The following is a 27,890-nucleotide window of genomic DNA, read 5'->3' on the forward strand; positions in this document are numbered from 1 at the left end:
AACATATATGGTCTTGACTCTTAATTGTAAGAGCCCCACAGTCTCTCCTAAAGACTGATGCAGGGTGCCCAAAGATAGAGGAATGACAACAGCTACTTATTTCAGAATTTAAGACTATGCCTAAAATTGGAAGATAAAATGTAATCATTTAAATTATTTGCACTTTCTGCTCCTGATACTTTTCCTAGAAGCAATTGCTAGCCCTAATTTGGATAGCCAAGAGTCCTCAATTCACAAGGATTATCAAGTTTAAGCTCCTCCCTTGTTTATAGAGGCTAGCACAGAGACCCAGGGAAGTCTCTGCAGTGCTAAAGGGTACTCAGGCAGATGGGCGTTAGTGCCATGTCCCAAATCTCCTTCCTGTGCTCTTTCCCTCCATTCGAGGTGGCTGAATTCTAGAACACCCTGTAATTACATAAAATTCTTAAGGAATGTAGTGGAATTATCTAGAGCACATAAAGACAGAATGAAGGAAAAATGGGCCATAAATATAGCTCTTGTCCCATCTTTCTTTGTCCTTTTGCCCTTTTCTTTTCCTTTCTCCCTTCCCTCAAGCGGGTAACAGTGGGAGAGACAGAAGAGGGCAGAGTTCCAAACTAATTATGACATCGAAACTTGACCCACAGCTAAACAAATATAAGCTGGATTTTCTAGAAGAATTCCAATTTCAAGTATTCTGTTCACTCCCTCTTAAGAATTTCTACAATACTAAATTCAAAATGGGATCTTGACCCCTTTAAGGCAAGTAGGACTTCTGGCTGAATAGGAATGTAAGCTGAGTTTTCCTTCTTGGGTCTCTGCCTCCAGCGTCTTTGCCTTTGCTTACCTGCAGTGCCAGGCTACCGGTTCACCTTACTCGTAGGTTAAACATCCTAGCCACACCCATCCACATATGTCTACCCAAAGGCAACACATCCTGGTCCCATTACATCCTGGTTCTGTCACATCCTCGACCACAACGGTGGTCCACAAATTACTCTGTGGGGTTCCAAATTTCCCCACTGCCTTTTTCTGTATGGCCACAAGCTAGGAATGTTTTTTTTTCCATTTTATAGAAATAAATTGAGAATAATTATATTGTGTGACACATGAAAAGTATATGAAATTTCAGAATCCATAACAATGTTTTGAACTTAGTCACTAAAAAAATTGTAGAACTTTTTATTTCTATCACTAAATAAGTACCTATACACTATCCACAATTTGTCTCAACCTGGAAAGCCTGAGATACTTACTCTCTGGCCTTTTGAAGGGAAAATTTGCTGCTCCCTTTTTATTGACAAAGATTTTAATGTGGTTCAAAGCTCAGGTCTTAGAATCAGACACACTTGAACGGGTGACTGTGGGAGAGTTAAGGACCCTCATATGTTTGCTCATGTATTAGATGGGGGAATTATGGCATCTGCTCTCTAAGCAGTCATGTGCCTGGCACATAATGCATGCTCAGTAAGTGTTAGTTATCACTATTTGCATCGTCATCCCTATTATCAGAACAATTCTTCTGAAGCTCAGTTCTGAAGCTCCCAAATCTCTCAAAGCAGTTATGCTCGAGAATGTGGTTTCACCAGGGGAAGGCTGATAACAGCAAAGCTGCAAAACCCCTTTTTCAGGCTCCTCAGTTTGGAATTCTCATAACAGGGAAGCTGCATGTGGGGATTCTCAGCTAGATGTTAATCTACTTCAGCGTGTGCACATGTGGTGTCTATAAGGTTCAACCCTCAGAGAGAAAGTATTTTCATATTGAATGAGTCATTATTACACCAAATAAATCTTCAGTTGTTGAAATAAATGTGTGATGGAGGAGGAAAAAAATCAGCGGTGAGGGAAAAAAAATACTTATCTAATCTCTTTGAACATGAAGCAGTCTTTCTTCATCTTTCCCATTTCCAGTTTAGTTACTTCTTGCTACTTCCATTTGGGATTATTCAATAACCCTCTTTATTCCTCCTCCAGCATTTACATTCTATACACACATAGTTTAATTTGACTTTGCAAAAGCTAAATACACAATGACAGCCTTATGTTATTTTGTTTTAAATATTTATTTTCATTATAAATGCAATATAACCATATTATAAAAAAATTGGAAAAGAAGGAAATAAAGGGGGAAAAGAGTCAATATCTCACCTCAGGTCTTATTTTCCCTAAGCATATTCTATTTTATGGTGTTGTAATCATCATATAGTTGTATTCATAGTGTCCAAATAATTTCTCATGCTGCAATTTTCACTTAATTTAGTGAAAGCATTTTTCTATATTATTGCTTAGTTTTTATAACCATTATTTAGATGTATGCAAGACACAGCTAACCCAAATGGCAGCTCTGAGGGAATAAGAAGATGACTCCTTTTTACAAGTCGACACGGTCCCACACCAGTATGCACAGCCAGGCAAATGGAGTACAGACTGGATTTTTGTCTATACTCGGCTCCACTTGCCCTTCGTTACCCCATTATGCAAGGCAGCCCTAGCCATGGTGAGTCTGTTCCCGACATCCCATCTTGGATCCCTGACCTACTGATCAAAAGATGTAACTGTGGACCCTTGGGGTAGTATGCAGTAAAGAATTTGGCCTTATCAAAAGAGAGATCTGGCCTTTACCCTTGGCTTCTGGGAGGGAATTAATGTCATACTTGAGAGGAGAGTTTTTGTTTAGGGGAAAGGTTAGCCATACAGATCTTAGAGTAGGGTTTGCCACACCCAAAAGTCTTGGAGCAGGGATGAGTCATGGAGAAAAATCAACCTTGTAATTTAGGTTGGGGGTGATGGGGCTCTGGGTCCCTCAGTGTCAATTGACCTAGAGACTGATCAATTCATCAACCATGCTTGTGTAATGAAATCCTGACATAATCTCGGAACGTTGAAACTGGGATTAGCCTCTCTGGTTGCCAGTGTTCCATGCAATTGTCATCTATTGAGACCAATGAGGTCATACATTCTAAGGACAACAGAAGCATCATGCTTGAATACTTTCTAGACTCACATGTGCCTCCTCCTTTGACTGATTTTGCTCTGGATCCTTTCCCTGAAATAAACCCTAACTGCAAGTATAACAGCTTTCAGGACATTCTGTGAGTGTCTCTAATGAATTATCCAAACTGAAGGTGGTTTGGGGAAGCTTCCAAACTTGCAGTTGGCATCAGAAGTGAGGGCAGTCTTGGGGACTGTGCACTCAAATCTCACAATTTGGGTAATTCCAGGTGTACTATCACTCTATCTGTCTATGCTACCAGACTAATATCTGCAGTTTGGGTCTCCTTTAAAAATGTGATAGCTGAGTCTAAGGAGTCTATAAGCAGGAGAAAACACCTGGACTCACAAGCAGACCTCAGGAGTCAGACACCTGGGTTAAAACCCCACTCCTGTACAGGTCACTGTATGCCCTGCATTGACTGTGACTGATGCATTACAGCATTGTCCCAGCCCTCTTAGGCCCTCCACATCTTATTCTCTTTACAGCCTCCCACTTGCAGGAATTCAGCCACATCCACTGGGCAAAACACACTCAATATGCAACTTCTCAAGGACTAATTTGGTGAAAGGATAGTTTAAATCATAAGTAGGAAGAAGCTATTTTTGGAAGTGCTTCACAATTTGAAAAGTTCTCCTCTACCCACAGTGCATGTAAATCACAGTATTCTCCAGAGCAAAGTTTAGTCCCCATATTCAACCTCCCCTCCTTCCAAATTGGGACCCTCGGAGCTTGCAGAGAAAAGGAAAAAAGCCCCATAGCAAAGACTGCTTCTTTCATTACTGGAGGAAAATCAGTGAGATTGGAGCCCTAGCAAGGATTCAATTAAATTCTTAGCCAAAGGCCCTTTCCTCTGTAGATTCTTTCTAGGGAAAGAATCCCTAGAAATCTAGGGAGAAAGTTTCTTGATGTCTCAATGACTCTCAGCTTCATCAAGAATTTATTCATATCTCTTTGGTGGTACTTGTCATTTCAAGATTTATCTGTTTGCTATCTTCCACTCTCATCATCACCCATCACATAAACTGTAAGCACCTCAACTTATCTTGCACACCAGAGCCTAGCAGAATGCCTGGTTTTATTTGGCTATGGACATTCAGTAAATAAGTGGCCAAGTTTGTCTGTGTGTGTGTGTGTGTGTGTGTGTGTGTGTGTGTGTGTGTGAATAAGAAATTAGCCAGTAAATGAATGAATATGTAATTGGGATAATAGTGGGGAATTAACAAGAAAACTTTTGTGAAAGCACCGAGGCCAGTGCCTGGCCTTTATATATGCTGGGTAAATGTTAACTTTCCTTCCTTTCTTCGTTTGCTAATCATAAAAGCTTCAGTTTAGAATCTATGGTTTATGACATCATTTGCATTTGTATGTTGGTTTACTGTTGTGACGACACATCAAAGAAGCCCCAGGCTCAATTTTTTCTGTGTTTCTGCCTATTAGGCATGTTATTTTATCAGGTTATTGCAGTGTTATTTTAGGGAGCAAATCTCTATTTGTATGTTGTAAGCAAACAGCCTCCTTTGCCATGCATGGTTAAATGCTACCCTACTGGGGAACATGACAACTGGGTTTCTTGGAAAAAACAAAGGGTACAAATAGAAGAAGATAGTCTTCAACTTATAAGGGTGAAAAGAAGAAATACAGGAAAATATTGCACGAATTTAGAGAGAAAGATACTACGAATATCTTAATTTAAAGAGACATATTAGGGGACTTCCGGGAAGATGGTCAACTAAAGCAGCTTGAGATTAGCCCTGCTCCACAGAAAAGTTAGAGAAGGGACAGGAGGGTGACTGAGACAGCAATTCAGGAGTGCAGCTGACCTGGAAGAGCCTTCTGTACCATATGCGGCAGCCCTGGCTGCAGAGGCCGAGGAACTGAGAGGCAGAAAGCTGGAGCCTGGTGTGGAGGCGTGGAGCTGCAGAGCCTGTGGGAGTGCACGGATGGGAGCCTGGGACCAGGAAGTAAGGAAGGCCATGTTCCTTGGGCGCACTACCCTCACTGGTGCAGCCCCATGACCTGTGACTCTCCCCACATCCCATGCACTTGAACCCCCTCACCTGCTCCCATTCCCTGCGCTCCCACCCCACCAGCCCCCAGTGCACGTACTTGCCCCCCACCCCTACCCCAAGTGCAGCCTAACCCACCTCTCCTACACCCCTCCCAAGCACTATCTTCCCCTCCCTGTTTCCTGCAGGCTGGTACCTGCACATAAAGGCTGTGAGTACTAACCTTGATACCTAGATAACCCCTACCCTGCCCCTACTTCCTGCCCATACTGTCACACAGCCTCACCCCACCCTCCCTGAACTCTGTGCATCCATTTATGGCACTCCCAGGCCCACACAGGCACACGGCCCCCAGTCACATCATTCAGCTCTGGGAACTGCATGGTACAGCAGTCCTAGAACTGCACATGTGAACAACCTTCAGTCTCTCTGCTCTGAGAAAGTGCTGACCTGTGCAGCCGGGTCACATCTGTCTCCAATCCATGAAGGCCTAATGCCGACCTGCTGCTATAGCTCTGTGCATGCTCACAAAGGGCCCCATGCCCTAGATCAGTGCACACCAGGGTTAAGCCCACCAGACCAGTGCACCAGTACATCCTCCCTGGCTGCTGGACACTCACGTTCACAACCACCAGCGTAACGTTCCCAACCTGTGCCCATACCTGCCCTGAAACAAATCACTGTGCTGAGTGTTCCACCCCATGCCCTGCTCCCTGCTATACAACCATCCCACAAACACAAGTCAGACTACTGAAAGAAATCAACTCCCAAAGTAAATCAATCAAGATATCGACATGCAACAAAGACAGCAGAAGATCACTAAGCATATCACAATGCAGACAGATATAGCCCTACCTAATGACCAAATTAAAACATCTGAGGAGACACAGATATTGGAACAAGAAATCAAAGATATTCATACAACTCTACTTAATAAAATAAGTGGGATAGCAAATGACCTAAAGGAGATCAAGAAGACAGTAGAAGAGAACAAAGAGGAATTTGAAAGAATAAATAGAAAAATAGCAGAAATCATGGCGATTAAAGACCCTGTTGACCAAATAAAAAACACACTAGAGGCACACAACACCAGATTTAAAGAGACAGAAGAAAGAATAAGTGGTATAGAGGACAGGATAATTGACTTCGAAGACTCAAAACAGCAAATGGCAAAAAAGATGTAAAAAATTGAATGGGAACTCAGGGAAATGATAGACAAAGCAAAGTGCATAAATATGAGAATCATTGGTGTCCCAGAAGGAGAAGAGAGGAGTAAAGGGCTAAGAAGAGTAGTTGAGGATATAATGGGGGAAAACTTCCCAACCCTCATAAAGGACATAAATATACAACTCAAAGAAACCCAAAGAACTCCAAACAGAATATATCCAGATAGGCCTTCCCCAAGGCACATACTGAACAGTCTGTCAAATGTTGATGAGAAGCAGAAAATCCTAAAATCTGGCAAGAGAAAATCTACTACATACAAAGGAAATCAAATAAGACTGAGTTCAGACTACTCAGCTAGTACTGTGGTGACAAGAAGGCAGTGAGTGGTATGATATATTTAAGATCCTGAAAGAGAAAGATGTCCAGCCAAGAATTCTGTACCCAGCCAAATTGCCCTTTAAAATTGAGGGAGAGATTAAAGCTTTCACAGACAAAGTAGTCCTGAAAGAATTTGTCAACAAGAGTCTGGCCTTATATGTTAAAAGAAATTCTGCCAGATGAAAGAAAAGAAGAAGAAGAAGAAAAAAAAAGACAGGAGAGAGAGGTCTGGAGGAGAGCACAGAATTGCAGAATTGAAGAATACCACTAAGTGTACTTTAAAGAATATAAAGAGAAAGACGGAAAAGAATACACAGATCTGACAAATAAAATAAAAAAGATAAGATGGTGGAATTACCTTCTCAGTAATAACTTTGAATGTTAATGGACTAAATTTACCAATTAAAAGATACAGATTGGCGGAATGGATTAAGAAATGTAATCCAGCTATATGCGGCTTACAAGAGACTCATTTTGGATACAAAATAGATTGAAAGTGAAAGGATGGAAAAAGATCTTCCATACAAGTTGTAAACAAAAGAAAGCAGGAGTAACTATACTAATATCAGACAATATAGACTTTAAATGTAAAGACATCATAAGAGACAAAGGACACTATACACTAATTAAAGGGTCAATTCACCAAGAAGATAAAACAATCATAAATGATTATGCTCCCAATCAAGGAACTCCAAAGTACATGAGATAGACATTGGTAAAATTGAAGGGAGTAAAAGATTTTCAACAATAATAATAGGAAACTTCAATACACCACTCTCCTCTATAGATAGAACAACCAGACAGAAGATCAACAAGGAAATAGAGAAGTTGAATAACTTGATAAATGAATTAGACTGAATAGACATGTATACATCACTGCATCCCAAAGCACAAGGTTATACATTCTTCCCTAGAGCTCATGGAACATTCTCCGGGATAGATAATATGCTGGGGCACAAAACAGGTCTTTAAAATTTAAAAAATATTGGAATTATTCAAAGCACTTTCTCTGATCACAATGGGATGAAGCTAGATCTCAATAACCACCAAAGAATGAGAATATTCACAAATATATAGAGATTAAATAACACACTCGTAAACAACCAGTGGGTCAAAGAAGAAATTGCTAGAGAAATCGGCAGCTATCTGGAGATGAATGAAAATGAGAGTACAACTTATCAGAACTTATGGGATGTGGCAAAGGCTGTGCTTAGAGGGAAATTTATTGCCTTAAATGCCTATATTAAAAAACAAGAAAGAGCAAAAATTGAGAACTTAACAGCAAACCTGGAGGAACTTCAGAAAGAACAGCAAACTAACCCCAGAGCAAAAAGGAGAAGAGAAATAACAGAGATTAAAGAGAAATAACAAAGAGATAAAGGAATGGGAAAACAAAAGAAAGAATCAATAAAACCAAAAGTTGGTTCTTTGAGAAAATCAATAAAGTTGATGGGCCACTAGCAAAACTGACAAAGAAAAAAAGAGAGAGGATGCACACATAAAAAAATCAGAAATGAGAAGGGGTGCTTTAACACAGACCCTGAAGAAATAAAAGAAATCATAAGAGGATGCTATTAACGACTATATATCAATAAACTAGACAGCTTAGATGAAATGGACAAATTCTTGGAGACACACAAACAAGCTACAATGACTCAGAAAAAAACAGAAGACCTCACTAAGCCAATCACAAGTAAAGAGACTCAATCAGTCATAAAAAATCTTCCTACAAAGAAAAGCCCAGAACCAGATGGCTTCACTGGGGAATTTTATCAAACATTCCAGAAAGAACTACTACCAATCCTGCCCAAACTTTTCAAAAAAAACTGAGGAAAAAGGAGCTCTACTGAACTCATTTTATGAAGCTAATACCATTTTAATACTGAAACCAGGTAAAGACGCTATAAAAAAGGAAAACTCAAGCCAATATCCTTAATGAACATAGATGCAAAAATTCTCAAAAAAAATTAGCAAATCAAATCCATTAATACATTAAAAGAATTATACACCATGACCAAGTGAGATTTATACCAGGAATGCAAGGATGGTTCAATGCAAGAATATCAATTAATGTAATACAGCACATTAACAAATCAAAAGGGAAAAATCACATGATCATCTCGATTGATGCTGAAAAAGCATTCAGCAAAATTCAGCATCCTTTTCTGATAAAAACTCTCCAAAGATAAGAATCAAAGGTAACTACTTCAATATGATAAAGGGAATATATAAAAAACTGATAGCTAGCATTACACCCAATGAAGAGAGACTGAAAGCCTTCCCCCTAAAATCAGGTAAAAGACAAGGATGCCCACTGTCACCACTAATTTTCAACATTGTACTAGAAGTTCTACCTAGAGCATTCAGGCAGGACAAAGAAATAAAAGGCATCCAAGCTGGAAAGGAAGAAGTAAAATTCTCATTATTTGCAGATGATATGATACTATACTTGGAAGATCCTGGGAAATCTAAAGCAAAGTTACTTGAGCTAATAAACAAATTCAGGAAGGTGGTGGGATATAAAATTAACATGCAAAAATTAGTAACATTTCTATACACAAGCAATGAGCCAGCTGAGAAGTCAGTTAAGGAAAACAATCCATTCAAAATAGCAACTAACAGGATCAAATACTTAGGAATGAATTTAACTAGGGATGTAAAGGACTTGTACACAGAAAACTACATAACATTGCTAAAAGAAATGAAAGGAGATTTAAATAGATGGAAAGACATTCCCTGCTCATGAATAAAAAGGCTAAATACAGTTAAGATTTCAATTCTCCCCAAATTGATCTACAGATTCACCACAGTAACAATAAAAATTCCAACAACCTACTTAGAAGATTTGGAAAAGCTAACTACCAAATTCATCTGGAAGCAAAAGAGACCCCGAATAGCTAAAAGCATCCTAAAAAAGAAGAACAAAGTGGGAAGATTAACACTCCTTGCTTTAAAACCTATTATAAAACCACAGTGGTCAAAACAGCATGGTACTGGCACAAGATAGAAGCATTGACTAATGGAATTGAATTGAGAGTGCAGAAAAAGACCAACAAATCTATGGTCAACTGAACTTTGACAATGCCCCCAAATCCTCTGAACTGGGACAAAATAGTCTTTTCAATAATTAGGCATGGAAGAACTGGATATCAATAGCCAAGAGAATGAAAGAGGACCCTACCTTACACCCTACACAAAAATTAAGTCAAAGTGGATCAAATTCCTAAATATAAGAACTAGCACCATTAAGCTTCTAGAAGAAAATGTAGAGAAACATCTTCAAGGTCTAGTAATAGGAGGTAGCTTCCTAAACTTTACACCCAAAGCACGAGCAACAAAAGAAAAATAGATAAATGGGAACTCCTCAAAATAAAATGCTTCTGCACCTCAAAAGACTTTGTCAAAAAGGTGAAGTGGCAGCCAACTCAATAGGAGAAAATATTTGGAAATCACATATCAGACAAAGGTTTGACTTCTTGTATGTACAAAGAAATCATACAACTCAACAACAAAAGAACAAACAATCCATTTATAAAATAGGCTAAAAATATGAATAAGCATTTTTCTGAAGAGCAAATACAGATGGCTCAAAAGCACCTGAAGAGATGCTCATTTTCACTGGCTATAAGGGAAATGCAGATCAAAACTACAATGAGATACCACCTTACACCTATAAAAATGGCTGCTATTAAACAATCAGGAAACTACAAATGTTGAATGTGGAGAAACTGGGACACTTATGCACTGCTGGTGGGAATGCACAATGCAGCCACTATGGAAGACTGTTTGGTGGTTCCTTAGGAAACTAAATATTGAGCTGCCCTATGACCCAGCAATAGCACTACTTGGTATATATCCAGAAGAACTGAAAGCAATGACACAAACAGACATTTGCAAACCAATGTTCATAGCAGCTTATTCACAATCACCAAAAGATGGAAACAAACCAAATTTTTGACGAGTGGATCAACAAAATGTGTTATATGCATACGATGGAATATTATGCAGCAGTAAGACAAAATGACATCCTGAAGCATATAACAAGATGGATGAAGCTTGAGGACATAATGCTGAGCAAAATTAGCTAGACACAAAAGGATAGATACCATATGATTCCACTTTTATGACCAGCATAAAGATATAATCAGTGACTTATAATACAGAATACAGGGGACATAGAGATACATAGAAGCTAGAGATGGGTGAACCATTAGCTAATGAGGTGAAATCCAATGTAAGGTAATAGATAGGAGTGAAGGATTCTCTAGTGGGTCTAGAAGTAATATTACCATATTGAAGATGAACAAGATTGAAAGGGGTTGTATAGACCTGCATGTCCCACTAATACTGGAAATATGAATGAGTTATTTTAAGAATTGCTTCAAAGATATGATTATTGTATAAAGAGTGTTTAAGTCCAGAGTACAGGGGAAAATTGCTATTGCATGCTATGAGCTATGTTTACAAGGAAACCATCAGCGCTACCACAGCAACAGAAGAGGTAAATAATGGGGTGAGGGACAAGAGTTAAGAGGAAGTTTAGATTTCCTACTTGGCTAGGGTATATTTACTGGTTTTCTGTCTCTTGGGAACAATGGAATTATCTAAAATGAAGAATGTTGATGGACTGTGGACTTTGGGCCCTCTACACGATGCCCGATGAATGCAGGTGACTGAAGGATGCACTGATGGAGTAGTATGGTGAACAATGGTGCATATGTATGAACGAAGGTTGTGCTGCTACAAAAAAGGAACAATGTGAGGCATACAACAATGTGAATGAACATGTGGGACATTTGGTGCGACAAAATAAGCCAGAAACAAAAAACAACAATGATATGGTTACCTTTAGGAAATGCTTATAAGAAAACAGAGGCCTAGATTGTAAGCTTTTAGAGCAGATACAATAAGTCCGGAATGGTGATTATTATTTCTGGATTTTGAGAGGCTGTTTTACATATAAACCTGATAGAGATAAGAACAAAGCCGATTGGTTGGGGTTAAAGCAATTCAGAACATATGGGTAAGGAAGACAGTGTCTCTATTTTAGAGCCACACATATTCTTTGAGACTAATGGAAGAAGGGTTTATTTGATCTGGAACTGAAATTTTCTGTAGTGGATATTCTAATTCAACCTACCTGTATAGCTCATTTGAACAACTGAAACAGAGAGCACAGAATGAGAAAGAGGTCCTTTAATCCTGTATAAATTATTGTAATGTCTGGAAACATCCTAGAGTATATAAGCAGATAATCAAAAAGTATTGGCAAAGTCCCCTGAGGGATGGGAGAAAGACTATGAAGCTATCAAACCTTACCATCAGGGAATCCTCTGATACTGTGTCAAACTTTAGAGACACCCAAATCAATAGGCCATGCCCTCAATCATGAGGCTTACTCTTGTGAAGCTTATGTAGGTAGCATAGAAGCTGAGACTACCTATAGGTATGTCTAAGGTTACTTCTGGAGGACCTCTGTTTTTGCTCAGATATGGCCTCACTCTCTCTAAGCCCAACTCTGCAAGTGAAATCATTGCCCTCCCCACTACATGGGACGTGACATCCAGGGATGAAAGTCTCCCTGGCAATGTGAGAGAGGACTCCCAGGGATGAATCCAGACCTGGTACCATGGGGTCAACAATTACATCTTGACCAAATGCGGGAAACAAGTGCAATTAATAAAGTATCAGTGGCAGAGTTCAAATACAGTCAAGAGGCTACTCTGGAGGTTGCTCTTATGCAAGCTTCAGGTAGCCCTTGCTACCTATCATAACCTGCCAACCCCCAACCAGGACCATTCCAACCAATCCTAAAGAACACCTAGGGCAATTTATAAGATTCCACAAGGGTTCCAGGCACTAGAGTAACTTTCCAGAAACCTACAACCTCTAGATGGATCCCTGGTCCAGTCTGAAACCTAGCCCAGCCTCTGCAGAACATCAGATAGTTCCATCCCCTACCCCATATTAGTGACAGACCCTTCCAATGTGAAAATGTTAGAATGGCCATAGCCCAAACACCCTTAAAGAGAGGGATGGAAAGATCAAAGGTGATGGTGGAATTATACATAGAAGATTGGACTTAACAAATGAATATGAATGCTGAATCATTAAATTGATATCTCTTTTAGTCTCCAGTATTTTAGAGCAGCTAGAAGTAAAAACCTGAAAGTGTGAAATTGCAACCCATATCAAAGTCTGAAACATATTCTACAACTAATTGTGGTGGTATGTTTGGAAATTTATAGCTTTTTTGTATATATGTTATTGTTCATGAAAAAAGAAGGAAAAAAAGTCGATTGTGATGATAAAAAAGTATTTAAGCCCTCTAGTCTCCTCTTATCTGGAGCAGCTAGAGGGAAAAATATGAGAAAATGGTATGGTAGCCCATGACAAACTCTGGGATCTGTCCTGTAACTACTTGCTGAAGAGTGCTTTGAAAACTATTGCTTTTTTATTTCTTTGCTTTGTATATAAGTTACACTATACAATAAAAATAAAGGACACATTTTTAAAAAAAGGAAAACCTTTTCCTTTTTTATTAAAACCCTCCAGCCATTAGAAGAGGAGAAATAAGAATATATGAATATATAAAATAATTTAGAGAAAAAAGTTGCTAAGAATATCTTAATTTAAAAGCAGATATTAAAATGGCCCAGCCATAACCAGTATGTAAATATAATGCCATCCAGATATTGTTTGATCATTAAAAGGGAAAGCATTTTCAAGAATTGATTTTCCTCTCTTACTCTGCTCAGTTACGTGTGTGTGCACGTGTGCGCACGAGCTTTCTTTTACTTCTACCTAATGAGATAAACAAAAGAAAATAGTCTTGAAAACAGCTAAGTCTAATTATGTTTATTTTAGTCCAGAGGGCTTCTTTTTTTTTCTTCAGATACTCAGGTGACATAGAAAATGTTTGAAATAACTTCAAGCGAGACATTTCTTTAATGGTGTCCAACCTCCTGAAAAAACAGAGACAAAACTGCTCTGCCCACTGGAGGGTAGAAAACTGAAATTTGGCCTCCATTAACCAAAGCAGTTCTTTTAAAGACTTCTTTGCCGTGGATACAACCACAGGACACCTAAATATGATTACTATGTAGGTTTCCATCTCCTTCCTTGGGAGGGTAAACTCTCTTTTGTAGCTAAGCTTTAACTGAATAAAGAAGAAGGAGGACCCTCCCTTCTCCCCCCCAAATCTCGAGGAGAATTCAGGGAAGCTCCTGCCTCAGTCCTGGGAGTAGGGGAGAGGTCAGATCATTTGTGTGGCCTGATTTGTATCCATTGGAATTACAATTTCTGTAATTGTCCCCAGTGTCTGTAATTGTCATTGGCAGGCCGCTATGGTTCCCCTTCCCTGCTGGTTCTGGCAGGGGGAACCTTCCATCACCACTCTTGCCCCAGGCCGGCTTGTATTGTCCATAACCAAAAGGCTCTCCCGTTCAGGTTGCATTTGCCCATGGCAAAAGAAGAAAAGGAACCGCGCATAAATATATCTGACAGTGTCATCAGGGATTAGAAAACAGAATCTGGCAATAAATATGGTAATTAGGTAATTTGAGACTTCCAGCACACGGTTCTCTGAAAATGCAATCTCAGAAGTGGAGACCAGAGCTGATTTTTGCACCATTAAGGAGAATTATGAGAGAGTTGAAACTTTTTAATGACATTTAAGTATTTTTCATGGGTGAGATAATAACTTTTCTGTCCATGCTAGGGAAATTTTAACGATTAAGTCATGCAAAGACCCCCAGCCCCCACCCCAAGCTGCCCAGTGATGGAGCTGGCAACCCCGGCGCCAACCCCACTCCTCTGGAAGACAAAATACAGTTTGGCTCAAGTACACAGAGAGTGCTTTGTTGATGCTTAAAAATTCAATTCAGCAGCTATTTATGGGATTTCTTTAAAAAGCAGTTCTTTTCTCTAATTTAATAGCATAGAAGCCTTAATTATATTTTGCTATTTCACAGAGGGGAGTTTTGGATGTTTAATTAATCCACAGGCCATGGTTTATCTTAGTGTGTTTGCTATTATGAAGGCTTCTTTAGTTCAGGGGATATTTCAAGGAAGGCTTCTTTTGTGTTTGGTAAAGAAAAAGAGAGGGCAGCTAGAAGCTGCTTCTTTCGGGAAGGCACCCCTGAATACTCAAGAGCTCTTCCCTCTGAGTACCATTAGTGTCTTCCCTCTCTTATTCTGACACGGATGATTGCGTTGGGATTGTAGGGTTTTTTCTGTCTTTCCTTCTTCTTTAGCTTCTGAGCTCTTCCAAGGACAAGGACTATGTCCTGTTCCCTCTGGGATGCTTGACCCTGCCACAGCTCCTGGCATATAACAGGCTTGGAACAAATATTTATTGAAGGAATGAGGGATAGGGCCCAAAAGAATGGAAGGTGTCCTTATGAAATAAAAATTAAGTGTATTGTTCTGTTCCCATGTTCTATTTTCCTGCAAGGCCATTTGCATACTTCCTTGTACTGCTCTAAAATATAATGTTTGAGGGATAGAATAAAATGGTCTTAAAGTGGTAGTTCTCAACCTGATTAATAATTAAAATCACACTTAAAACTTAAACTATAGATTTCCTTGTGAAAGTCCTAGGGTGGAGAGCTACAATATTATTGCTTTACTATATTATTATTATCATTGTTACTATTAAGATTATTTAGTCCCCAGTTGATTCTGAAATTTGGACACCCCTGCTTTTGAAATTAAACAATGCCATCTTTCAGCTGACAAAGTCCCTGATTAGAAAGATTAAGAGACTCATCCAAAGTCACAAAGCAAGTTAGTGACAGAAGTAGGTCTTGAACTCAGATTTCCTGATTCTCAGATTTTTTTAATCTTTTTGTTGAACTTTAAGTCCATAAAAGCTTACTATTATGTTGCCAGCACCTTGCTGGGTGTTGGAACTACAAGACAATCATAATAAAGCTCTCCTTTACTGAGCACTTCCTATGTATGTGATACTGAGTGAAATGGTCTTAATTAAATACCCTATAATATTGACATTATTATAATTGAATGAGGAAATTGCAACTTGAAGTAGTTAAAATGCCTGGTGAAAAAATATTGCTTGTTTGAAGCAGAATACTGCTGCTGAAGAATTCAGTCTAACATGATAGATAATTGAAGAAAGAACTCTCAGTGATTGGGTAGGGGTTTCTTCTCCAACCCTTCTTCCCATTTCCTTCCTTTCTTGGAATTTGGTGACTTTGATGAGGTATAAAACTAGAAAAAGAGACAGGCATCATTCGCATAATGAAGTACCTAAAGTATGTCAGCAAGAGTTAGTAAATAAAGATCTTCCTTCATTCCTTCATTCATTTGTTCCTTCATTTGTTCCTTCCTTCCTTCCTTCTTTCCTTCTTTCCTTTCTCCCTCCTTCCCTTCCTTCCTCCTTCCCTTCCTTCCTCCTTTCCTTCCATCCTCCCCTTTCTCCTTCCCTCCCTTCCTTTCTTCTTTTCGTTTTTATAGTCCACTTAGAGACAAGAGCTCTGGGAAGCCCCTGCTTCTCCTTACCCTTCTTCATCCTTCAAACTCAAAGCTCTCTAGAGTTTTACCAGCTGCTGAACCAAACAGATAAGAGACTATCTAACAATGGAGGGGCAGAAGACCTCCCTTAAGGGTGGGATCCCAGTAGCCATGGAGTTAAAGGCCTGAGGACGTTAATTTGGGAAGAAAGAAGACAAACAAAGAACACCCAAGAATCACACTCTGAAGATGATGCAAGCGGCCAAGGAATGCACTTTAAATCCTAAGTGCAAAGCCCCAAACTCCTGAAATGGAGCTCAGAGATAAATGACCTAAAAAGGGTCACTCCTAAATCCTCACCATTTTATGGATTCTCAATAGGTTGACTTATATCAATAGGAATGTGAAATAGATTGCCAAGGATTTCACATGCGCCTTGTAGTTTTCCTGCTGATGACAATTTTACACACTGTTCCGCCCTTCTCTTTCATGATTGGGTGGAGGAAGAGCAGAACCAGGCTTACTTACATATTACCCACAGCAAGGAGTACATTCCAGAAGTGCTACAGAGCCCAAATGAGAGAGCAACTACATCTGACTGAACATGTAGGGTTAGGGGATAAGGAAAGTTATCAGGGAAGGGTTGGCAAGAATTGAGCTAGCAGAGTGTTCACTAGCCTTTCAGGACAATCCTAGCTTGGGGACAGGCCTTACAAAAGTTCAGAGACTTGAAAGAGTGCCCTGTTTAGGAAATGTTGTATGGGTCAGTGGTTCTGACACTTTGGAAGCTTGTTAAAAGGCAGAATCTTAGATTTTGCCCTCAAGATTCTAATTCTATAAGTTTACAGAAGAGTTTCTTTTTATTTGGGGCAACTAGTTAGAACTCAGAGGGTCCTGGAACTTGAGTGAATTTACATCTTTATTTTCATTAACCTCAAACTAAAATTTAGCATTTTGAATGCAGGCAATAAAGTATGGAAGTATTAGTACACCAATACACATCACAGATATCTGAAATAACATTTATGCCAAAATATCAGTACTTACTAAACTTGCTGCTAAATCTTGTTATTGCATGTATTAATAAAGGAGAATATGTTACCACCTCAGAAAATGTATGTATAGTTGGATAGATAGAAAACCGTATCATTGCTTGCTTGGTTTTTTGCCTGTGTGATCCTGTGTATTGAACTGCATGCATTTGAAAACATTATTGTGAGAGAGGAGGCCAAAGGCCAAAGGAGTGGAAGGCACAAAATGTCCAGTTACTTCTTTTAGACTAAGTTCCAGGAATCTCCACATTTAATACACAAACCAGATATTTCTAACATTAGTGGTCTAGGGACTGAACTTTGGGACTCTGGTGTCAAAGTTATATGTTGGTTTTGTGTGTGTGCACCCATTGTAGGGGAACAGGGGGGTGAAATGAGGTATTGGGGGATCAACCGTGTGTGAAAATGAGACTGGAAAAGTCCACCAGGGCTAGTTTGCAAATCTTCCCAAGAAAGTTTGTGAGGCACAGCCCAAAGAATGTCACAGGTTCAAACTTAAATGTGAAGTCATAAATGAGCAATGCATACCACTTAGCCAACCAACTGTAATGTATTCTTTACTTCTTATAGCCACTTGTTAAATCACAGGAGCAAAGCTACAAGGGTCTGTGACAACAGTGGATTTATGGGCATGCTGTGTCTCTTATTACCCTGATACCTAGGCCAAGAATGACAATAAAAACAAACAAATTATGGGAATGAAAGGAAAGTGGAAATTCCAAGAAACCAGGGCCTTAATGGAAAACAAAAGTGGGAAGCTGGGGTACTGGAGCTCCCCCATCTTTTGTGGCAGGATCTTGCTGGCAGACTGAGCTGCCATTTAGCTCTATCCTGAGAAAGAAGAGGCTTAAGCCACGAATGGAGATAATAAGCAAGCCCACCCACAGTCTAATTCCAAGTGTCTTGTTTGACCTCTTTGTGTTTTAATTATAAATGACATTCATCTGTGTGCTCAAAGAGAACTAAGAACTGATTTATTATATTTTTACTGCAAGCCAAGTAATTTATATACTTGATCTCATATATCCTTCAGGAAGCTACTCTAATACCCATTTTTTCAATTGAGGTGAGACTCAGATGGGTAAATTCTATTTGTTTAGCGGATAAAAAAATCTTAACCCTTCTTGATTATACAATACCATGCTGCTTCTCTAATTTGCACTAAGGAATTTCTACAATTAGTTGGAGAGAGAAATTATACACTGTTCCTTAAAAACAAAATCAAGTTAAAGATGGCAATGATATTCATTTATCTCTCTAACTACCCAAGCCCAGTAAAAAGAACATAAAGGGAATATTTGAAGCACAGGCCTCAAGGACAAAGAGAACAGGAAAAGACAACAGTAGCAAAATCTTAGAAACTGCAAAGAAGATGGATGAGTGATACTGACATAGTAATTGCAAGGACCCTGAATCTAAGTCTATAGTGGGAAAATCAATGTACACACTGGTTTATGCCACGGAATAGGGAAAATGGATGGAATAATATCAAATAAATAATTCAATAAATTTTCCCGGGATGAGATGACATGAGCTTCCAGAGTAAAATGGAAAAAGAATCAAATTGGTGGCACTGTGTACCTTCAGAAAGAGGAAGATTGTGGGGTTATCAAGAAGAGTTTATTTTAAAAGAAGGTTTAAGAATCAGTTAAACTTCAGATTTCTTTCACTATGAATCACAGACAAGAGTCAGTCCCTTTCCCATTGCAGAATAAAAGCCTGGAGATTTATTCTTTGGGAGAGTTAAAACAAAGGGTATTTGGACTAGGGGGCACTAGACACATAGACTGATGGGGCTTGTGTCTACTGCAAACAGTGTTATCATGAGAAAGTTTACAGACTGATTTGAGACACCCCTCCCTGCTATTGCTCCACTTGGCTCTCAGAACAAGCTTACATCTTGCAGAAAGACAGGAGATTGGAGAAGCCTTGTTTGGAGACTCTGGTTGGCCTGTGGTAGGCACGGAGATGCACCACCCAGATCCCCTTTCAGGGAACAACCTGGGGCTCATTTTGGTGGGAGCCACCTTGCCCGAGGTCAGGTATTTCCTGGGATGGCCCACATCTAATGAATGATGGAGGTGAGGGCATAGGGCCCTGCCACTTCAGCCCAACATGGGGCCCTCTGATGGGGACACTTGCCCAAGAGCTCCCCACCGGCTCAGCCTGCATCAGGGTTTGACTTCTACTTTACTCAATCCCGCTTCCTCCTCCAACCTTCACAGTGTTGGTCCCAGATAAATATCTCACAACCCAATTTTTTCTTAGCTCCTGTTCCCAGGGAAAAGAACCTGTGACCAGTGCCAAGAAATAACAACCTAAACAAAATATCAGCAGTTTCCCATGAAATGGCCAACGAATGTGAAGCTAATAGGCAAGCCCAATGTATGCACTCAGGCTACTAACCAGCTTTGTAGAGTACACACTTAAACAGGAGATGCCCATGAATTACTTGACATCTTAGAGAAGTTTTTAACATGAAAAGTAGAATCTAAAATGAATTTTAAAAATTGCAAGAGGTAGCACAAGAGATTATCCTTATCAAGATAAGATATTGCACCTATGAATCAAAAAAGGAAGTATAAAAATATCAGAGAAACATAAAAAGCTCTTGAAAGTTAAAATTATGATTCCAATAATGGCTAACAAGCACCTCAACCAAAAAGTTCGAACACAGAGTTGAGACAATCTCCAATTATATTGAGCAAAAGAAAAGAGAGAGAGAAATGACTGAGAAAAATATTTTTTTTTAAAAAATGGCTTCAGGGTTTGAATACTGAGACCCAACACCCAAATGATAGCAACTTTAGAAAGACAGAATAGGGAAAATGAAGGGAAGAATATCAAATAAATAATTCAATAAATTTCCTGAAAGAAATGACATGACTTTCCAGAGTAAAATGGACACCTAATTAACGCATACCTAATGGACTAATAAAAAGGTGTTTCAACCAACCTATATCAAAGGAAAAAGGGAACAAAAAGAAAAATTCCACAAATTTCCTGAGAAAGGCAGGGAGCAATTTTTCTGCAAAGCATCAAGAATCAAAAGGACTTTGGAACAGGCAACAGCTTTGACAGGAGAGGCTAAAAGGAATCCCTTCAAAGTTCTGAGAAAATAAATGACTCAGTATTCTATACTCTGTATAAATCTAAATGAAGGGTGAATGTAGAATGAAGATGCTTTCAGACAAACAGCAACTCAAAAATATTAATGTGTGTGCACCCTTTCCTCTGGAATTTGCTAAATGATGAGCTCCCCCAAAAGAAAGTAATAAAATAAGGATGAGATTCAAGGGGTGCAAGAGACAAAGGTCTAATAGCAGAGGGCAGAAGGGCCCAGGGAAGGTGGTGATGGAAAGGCAGAGAAGGCTCTGGGATGAACTTCTCCAAGAGGATGAAATTGAGGGGACCTCTGGTGAGTCAGAATAAGATGAGAGAACGTTTGGGCAATTGTGGAGACTTTGGGGATGCCTTAGTGAGATGTGTAGCAAAGGAAATAAACTAGGAAAACAATTATTAGCTTCAGGGAATACAAGAAACTGTGTGAGAAAGAGAATGTAATCCTAATATATGACAGGGTTTATCTGTAAACAACACTTACATATTTTTGGATAATGTAAACAATGAATATTTATCTCACCATAATTAAATAAAACCTAGTGGGAGAACAAGGGTGGAGAAATTGTGAATGTATGTAGTGGGTGCTGCATAAGGGGAGAGAAAGCAAATTTAACCCTCATATTCTATAATGAATAGCAAATATACAAATTCTAAAACTGAAAAACCAAAAAGTAGTATTTAGGGATATGGAAGTATATACCTGTGCTGGTTTGAAATTGTTATGAACCCCAGAAAAGCCATGCTCTTTTAATCCAGTCTTATGGAGCAGACGTATTATTGGGTGGACTTCTTGATTAGGTTGTTTCCATGGAAATATGACCTTGCCCATTTAAGGTGGGTCTTAATACACTTATTTGAATCCTTTAAGAGGGAGGCATTTTAGAGAAAGCACAGATGCTTGGAGAACAGACACAAGGAGCAGACTGTTGGAGAGAGAACTTCCAAGGAGATTCTAAGGAAGGACCCACAGGAGCCGAGAGAGCCATTTTGAAACCAACCCAGGAGAGATGGGCCAGCATCTGTCATCATGTGCCTTACCACGGCACATGCCTGGAGGTGATCAGCCCTTCCTGGGTGGAGGTATCGTCTTATTGATGCCTTAATTGGGATATTTTCATGGCCTTAGAACCGTAAATTTGTGACCTAATAAATCCCCTTTGTAAAAGCCAATCCATTTCTGATATATTGCGTTCTGGCAGCATTAGCAAATAGAAACAATACCATTTTTTAAATGGCTAAAATATTTTAGGTGGTTGTATCTGTGGGACTAGGAAATGGGAGGAGTGGAATACAGCTTTATTTAGTGGAATACAGCTTTATTTGGTTTGGTTTGATAAGACTTGCAGAACTATTTGACTCTTGAAATCATGTTCATGAATACCCTTAATAAAAATAAAAACTAAACTTTAAAAAGAGCTATCCCAACCAAACTTCCCTTTTACACTAAGGTAAATTAGAGTTGGCCTCCCACCTCTTCCCCTTCCTTGGCTGAGCATGCAGCTCCTGGTCTCCTTAAAACATGCTGAGTCTGGGAGAGATGTTGATAGATGATTTAGGCTCTCCCAGTGAAATGATGGTCTTAAAAACATGGAGAGGATCCACTGGAGATTTAGAAGGCAAAGGAGCTGGAAAGAAGCATAAACTACTCCACCATAAGAGTCACAGAAATGCTGACACTAATGGCTATGGGGGTGATTTTTGTAGTAAGTGTCACTTGATGCTAAATACCATGGGCAGTTGCAAAAAGGGTCCAAGTTTCCCCTGAAACCTTCTGGAACAATTGTCTCCATACATACGAGTGCACCAGTTTTGTGTCAGAATGGACAGCACTTTAGAACACTGCCGTCCAACTTTCTGTGCATCCCCCATGTTGTTTTTATTGGGGGTTGGGGGGCAGTGAAGGGGTAAATGGGACACATGGAGTACTTATATTTATTGGTTCACTGCAATCACTGGCTATGTGCCTTACCTGAAACAGGAAGACATAAAAATCTAAAAGCCCATGGCATTTAGGTTTTGCTCTGGACAACAGAGACTAGATTTCATCACTTCTTTTCCCCTTCTACTAGCAGATGCTGCTAAAAGGGAGAGACCTACCTTGGAATTTAAGAATAAGGGGCAGGAAGGAGTAAAAATTTGTTTTCATGCTGGAGACCTAGATTTGATTCCTTGAGCCTGCTCATGCCAAAAAATAAAAAATTAAAAAATTAAAAAAAATTTGTTATAAAGACACCACTTTGCTATAAGTGAATATATGACATGAATGGATCCTTAATATAGGAAAACACTCAAATGCCCTTTCTTTGTAAGGAAAGACATGCCTCACCCTTGATCTAGGAAGAGGAAGTTGAGGCAAAGGGGAAGAAATATGCTTCTGAAAAAATAATGGGAATTTCCATTCAACCCCAACCCAGAAGATTAAAGGTTAAATATTTGAAATTAGGAAGAAAGAAGAGTGTTTCAGTTTGCTAATACTGCTGGAATGTAAAATACCAGAAATGGATTGGCTTTTATAATGGGGCTTTATTAAGTTACAAGTATAATTCTAAGGCCATGAAAATGCCCAAATTAAGGCACCAACGAGAGGATACCTTCTTGGAGGAAGGGCAGCATCTAGATTCCTCTATCAGCTGGAAATTCACATGGTGATGTCTGCTGTCCTTCTCTCTGGGTTTCTGGTTTCAAATGGCTCCTTCAGCATGTCGAGGATCTGTTTCTAGGTGTCTACTCTCTGTTGCAGCTCTGAACACTTTCTCTCTACATGAGCTCTTTTAAGGACTCCAGTAAACTAATTAAGACCCACCTTGAATGGGAGGGGGATACAACTCCATGAAAATCACCTAATTGAAAGGTCACAGCCACAATTATGTATGCCACATCTCCATGGAAGCAATCTAATCAAAAGGTCCCACCTTAAACAGTAGATCTGCCCCCATAAAATTGGATTGGGATTAAAAGAACATGGCTTTTCTGGGGTACATACAGTTTCAAACCAGCACAAGGAGATAGGAGAGAATTGCTGTAGGGAGGAACAAGATCCTAGTAAGTAGTACTAGGCTAGGACTTAAGAAGAAGTAAAATATTCCATACTTGGGAATAACCAAGGAAATTTAGGAGGAATGATGTCTGACCTTCAGTTTAATGGATGGATTTTGTTCTTTGTGGTAATTGCAGGCCAGTAATTTTTTAAATAAATAAATAATTAAAGCAGCAACAGTGTTATAATGGGGTACTTGAGGAAATATAAAGAAGATGATGTAATTAAGAGATGATGGAAGGTCAGGAGGTAAAATCAGAGAATTGACAGGAAACTTGTCAAAAATTTTAGGGAGAATGTTAGACTTCACTCAGTTGTAGAAAATAGGGATTTGAGTTAGTTTATTTTATATAAAAGGATAGGATGACATGATAGACCATAGAAGATATCAAGATTATTAAAAAACATTGTCTCATTTAATCATAAGAGAAATGGAAGGTGATTATTATCTTTATAATTGGAGTGTTCCTCTTTGCTATCTGAATTACAATATTCCCCAGTCAGTTCTCAGAGTATCCAGATTGGAGGACCCTGCTATATGAGGGATTCCAAATGTCTGGTGAATGCCCTTCCATGGTACCAACTCGCCCCCATTTCATACTTTCAGGTATGCCCAGGTGCTCAGTGTTGAGAGCAAGTTGGCTCAAATCAGGCATCTATTAAAGGATAAGGAACATTCATCTAGACAGAAGCAAAAGAGACTCGTCAGTAAATGAGAGAAAAAGTTTGAAGGCCCACAAGACATTGTGAGAAACATAACAAAACTGGGAGAAAAACCTACAGAGCATAAGAAATGTTTGCATTCTTGCTATTCCAAGAATAGAGTGAACCAAGAATGCATAATCTGAGTAAGTAGAGTTAAGTCTCCCTAAAGACTGACTGTGTAGGAGCCACTCCTGGTTACCTCTGTAACCCCTGCCTCAGGGTCAGGTTGCTACAGTGATAAAAAAAAAAAAAAACACAAGCAATTTGACCTAGAAAGAGCCCCTCATGGGAAGAAGGTCTGCAGAGAATTTGGGGAGGGGCAAGAATTGAGTTAGGGACAGAGGAACATCTTGGGTACTGCAGACCACTGTGCCTTCTGCTGACCTTGGCTGGTCAACATAAACAATAAACTAAATGTGCCCCTACAGTGCTCCTGCCATCATACCACGGTGGCACTGAGCTCCTGCTGCGGAGGGGAAGGTGGCGACTGGGTCTTAGATGATTGTACTTCCCTTCATTGTCTGTACAATGTGTTGGACCCATGGGAGACCAGCTCCATACCTTTCATCTCAGTTCCTCTAACTAAAAAAAGGGACGTCAATAGAATTGAACTCAAAGGGATTTCATGAGGATTAAGTGGATTAATACATATAAAGCACTTTGAACGATGAGTGACACATAGTAAGTTTTCTTAATATGTTAGCTATTAATATTGTAGTTGCAGCTATGATTGTTACTATAATCTAATGAGGGAAGTCGGCAATCCACAGTCAACACTTCACCATGTTTTTCTGGGCATGATGTCTATGGTGGGAGAAGGGAGAAAAAGGAGGAGAAGGCCTAAGTAGAAGAAGGTGTAGGGTCAGGTGAAGTCAAAATGCAGAGGTGGGTCAAGGCCCCTGATTCCCAGAGCAACCTGTTTTTACCCAAGAACAATGCATCTTTAAGTATGAGCTGGGCCACTCCCTAGTATTATAATCTGTGACAAAGATGCCACATCCAATAGGCCCAAACCTCAGGCTCAAACTATTTCTTTCAGCTCTCACATAGCCCATTCCCAGGTACAAGCCAGACCCAGGAAGAACGGTTCCAGCATCCATGATCTCACAAACCAGCAAGCTTCACGCCTCTTCTCACCTTTGACCCAGGGCAAGGGTTAGTCCATTGGTCCCAACTCTGCCTATCTTCTTGGAAACTAACCTAACTTTATATCACTCATTACACATAAAATTCAGATCCTCAGTAATGGTCCCCTTGGCCCCCATGTAGCTCTTTCTAACCTGGAAGCTTTGGAGAAGGTAAAGCCCTTTCTTATTCCAAATACCACTTGGGCCTCATAAGCAAATTGACTCATTCTCTCCCCAGAGCTCTGCGTATCACAAGGAGTAGGTGGTAGCAGTCCCAATGGGATGATTTAAATAGAAACATAATTTATTTTTCTCTGCCTGGGGCCATCTGATGTATACCTGTTTGCCTAGAAGAGGCACTAAAGATCAGCTCCAAGATATCGCTCTCTCTCTACTTGTTGTGAAAGGATCAGGCAAATTTCTTTTGGCAGCTTCTTTTGGAAACTAGTTGCTTCATTTTGAAGAGCACAAAGAAATCTGTCTCCAGGGAGTCTTTTCAATTTACTCCCAATTTACAGATTAAAGAACTGAGTCTCAGAATGGTAAACCAATGTACAACAGTAGAAAATAGACTTTAATTCATGTGTTTCTGCTTCTAAGTTCTTCTCCTCTCCATAACTATAACAAATTCCTTCTGTGAGACAGAGAAGGACAAGAATCAAAAGACCAGAGTCACTTAAAAGTTTTTCTTTGCATTTTGCTTTTTGCTGTTGTTGTGCTTGTGTTCCAGGGAATAGAGTGATCCTCAGATGGATAGGCTTGTGGAACAAGGTCATGGATCAACCAAAATTAATATTCAATAAACACCTGAGAAATGAAAAAGGAACAGAGGGAGGGGAAGAGAGAAAGAGGAAGAAATGGGTTTAAAGGGGATAGGGAAATAAATAGGAAAGAACAAAATCTGTCATACACAGGTTCCAGCTCGGAGTTGAGGCACCAGTTGAGAAGAGGAGGAAAAGGTAAGACCAAACTGGAACATTCCAGTAGTATGAGGCGCTGAACCAAGCCCACCTTTCAGGTCTTACGTTTCTGATTGTAGGACACCACCAATTGTAAGACACACCTTGACTTAATAACAAAACTTTCTGAGGAAGGTGTGGGTGGGAAACGAACCATTTATTAAGTCTTCACATAGATGTTGTGGTTTCTCAAGTTATAATTTTATCTATCTTTATCTGCTTAGTTTGGAAACCATTGAGAATAGATGCCAGTGTCAATTAAGAAAATATTAACTTCATCATGGGTAAAGCTAGTATGGAGAACTGTTATTTGGCCCTACTGAGCAAAAGTGCCTTTGTTCACTCCCCAACCCCCAAATCTAGACCACCTCCCTGCCTTGGGTGGAGTCTGCAAAGCAGCAGGATCATCACTAGCCCATGTGACAGAAAAAGGTGTCTTGTCCAGGTGCACACTCGGCACATGGAGCAAGGGCTGCATTTCTTTCCCTGTCTGGTCCGCATGGCTGCCTGAGTGCTTTTGTCAGTGCACAAACCACTCAGTTGCTCACTCCTCAGTCTGCAGCACAGAGGAGCTCAGTCTCTATGTCACCCTAGCAGAGGGCCAGGAAGACCATGGCCTCCAGTCCTGTCTATAAAAGAGGGCTTAAATTGAGGTGTCCTTACTACACTGACAATGAAGCAAATAGTGGTGACATCCCGCCAATTAAGCAAGCCAGGCAGCCTGAAAAAGCAAAGGTGGGCAGACCATGCAGAAGCAGGAGCCTTTTACATTCTGTCCCAGCCAAGAAATACCAACGAATGCAGCAGTTTAAAAAATTTTAACCAAGACCCACAATAAGAGATATGCTTTACATGGTGACCCAGTGTTCATACACACACACACATAAAACCAAAATACAAGTCTGTAGAAATAATATTTACAATTCTCTCTGTATTTTTTTAATTAAGCTCTCAACCTTTATTGATTCCAGTACCCTAAGCAGTCACGATGCTAATTTGAAAAAACTCTAAACTAATGGAAACAAAACTCTTGCACCCATCAATCAGACAAATTATTGGGAAATGATCCTTTCATAGAGGAGAGTGAATAAGGAGAGTGAAGGGTAAGCAAACATTGTCTTCCTCATACTTTCAAGGGGAATGAAGTTCACATTCTAGGAACCCCAAAAATGAGGAAAGGAAAAGATAATATAACTCTGAACCCCAAAGAACAGGTACAATGTTTTGCATAATGGATGACAAGTTTAGAAATAGCAACTATTTTTACATGCTTCTGGAAGTATGATTGTTTTCCTAAATGATGACTTGACTCAAAAGTATTTTGTTTTTGTTTTTCTATGAATATGCCTGGTTGAAGATTTCAGAATGTGATCAAATCAATGCAGTATCTGAAGTGACTCAACTGGAACAAACCAAAACAACAAATCATCCTTTGAGCTGAACCAATGTTTTGTTTCCTTTAAGCTTCAATGAAGCTCAAGACTGGAGGTTTTGGAAGTATTGACTCTAGAAGTAGAAGAGGCCTTGGCTTCAAGCTGCTCTTCCTTCCTGACATGCGTTTTATGTCCCCACCATGCCCAGATGCTCTCAGTTCTGCCAAAGACACCCAAATGCTTCATAGCTCCAAGCCTTTGCTAATACAGCCCTTGTGTATGGATGGCCTTTCCTCTTCTTTCAAAACTCAACTCAAGGATAATTTCATTCACACATTGATTCATTCATTCACTTTTCAACAAATTTTAATTGAAGGTAGCCAATATGCCAAGACCCATGCTGGTTACTAGGGAACCCAACAATCAATAATGCAGGTACCCTGTTAATAAAAAGCTTAACAGTCCAGTCAAATGCAATAGGTACTCAATATAATATGATGAGTGTAGGAATATAA

At 39.6% G+C, this 27,890-nt stretch overlaps 1 protein-coding gene and 1 long non-coding RNA gene across 3 annotated transcripts in view; one reads left to right on the top strand and one right to left on the bottom strand.

The window, feature by feature from the left end:
* Positions 1-27,890, bottom strand: part of LRATD2 (LRAT domain containing 2) — a 270,001-nt gene that overhangs the window by 179,206 nt on the left and 62,905 nt on the right. The gene's annotated exons all lie outside the window — the stretch shown is intronic.
* Positions 634-27,704, top strand: LOC143689044 (uncharacterized). 2 transcript variants are annotated; one of them, XR_013178490.1, is made up of 4 exons: positions 634-741; positions 2,289-2,476; positions 25,958-26,002; positions 27,360-27,704. It is a non-coding gene; the product is annotated as an uncharacterized LOC143689044 (long non-coding RNA). The 2 variants fall into 2 exon arrangements; XR_013178489.1 differs by lacking the exon at positions 25,958-26,002.

The sequence above is a fragment of the Tamandua tetradactyla genome, chromosome 6 (assembly GCF_023851605.1).
Source record: "Tamandua tetradactyla isolate mTamTet1 chromosome 6, mTamTet1.pri, whole genome shotgun sequence".
Taxonomy (NCBI): Eukaryota; Metazoa; Chordata; class Mammalia; order Pilosa; family Myrmecophagidae; genus Tamandua; species Tamandua tetradactyla.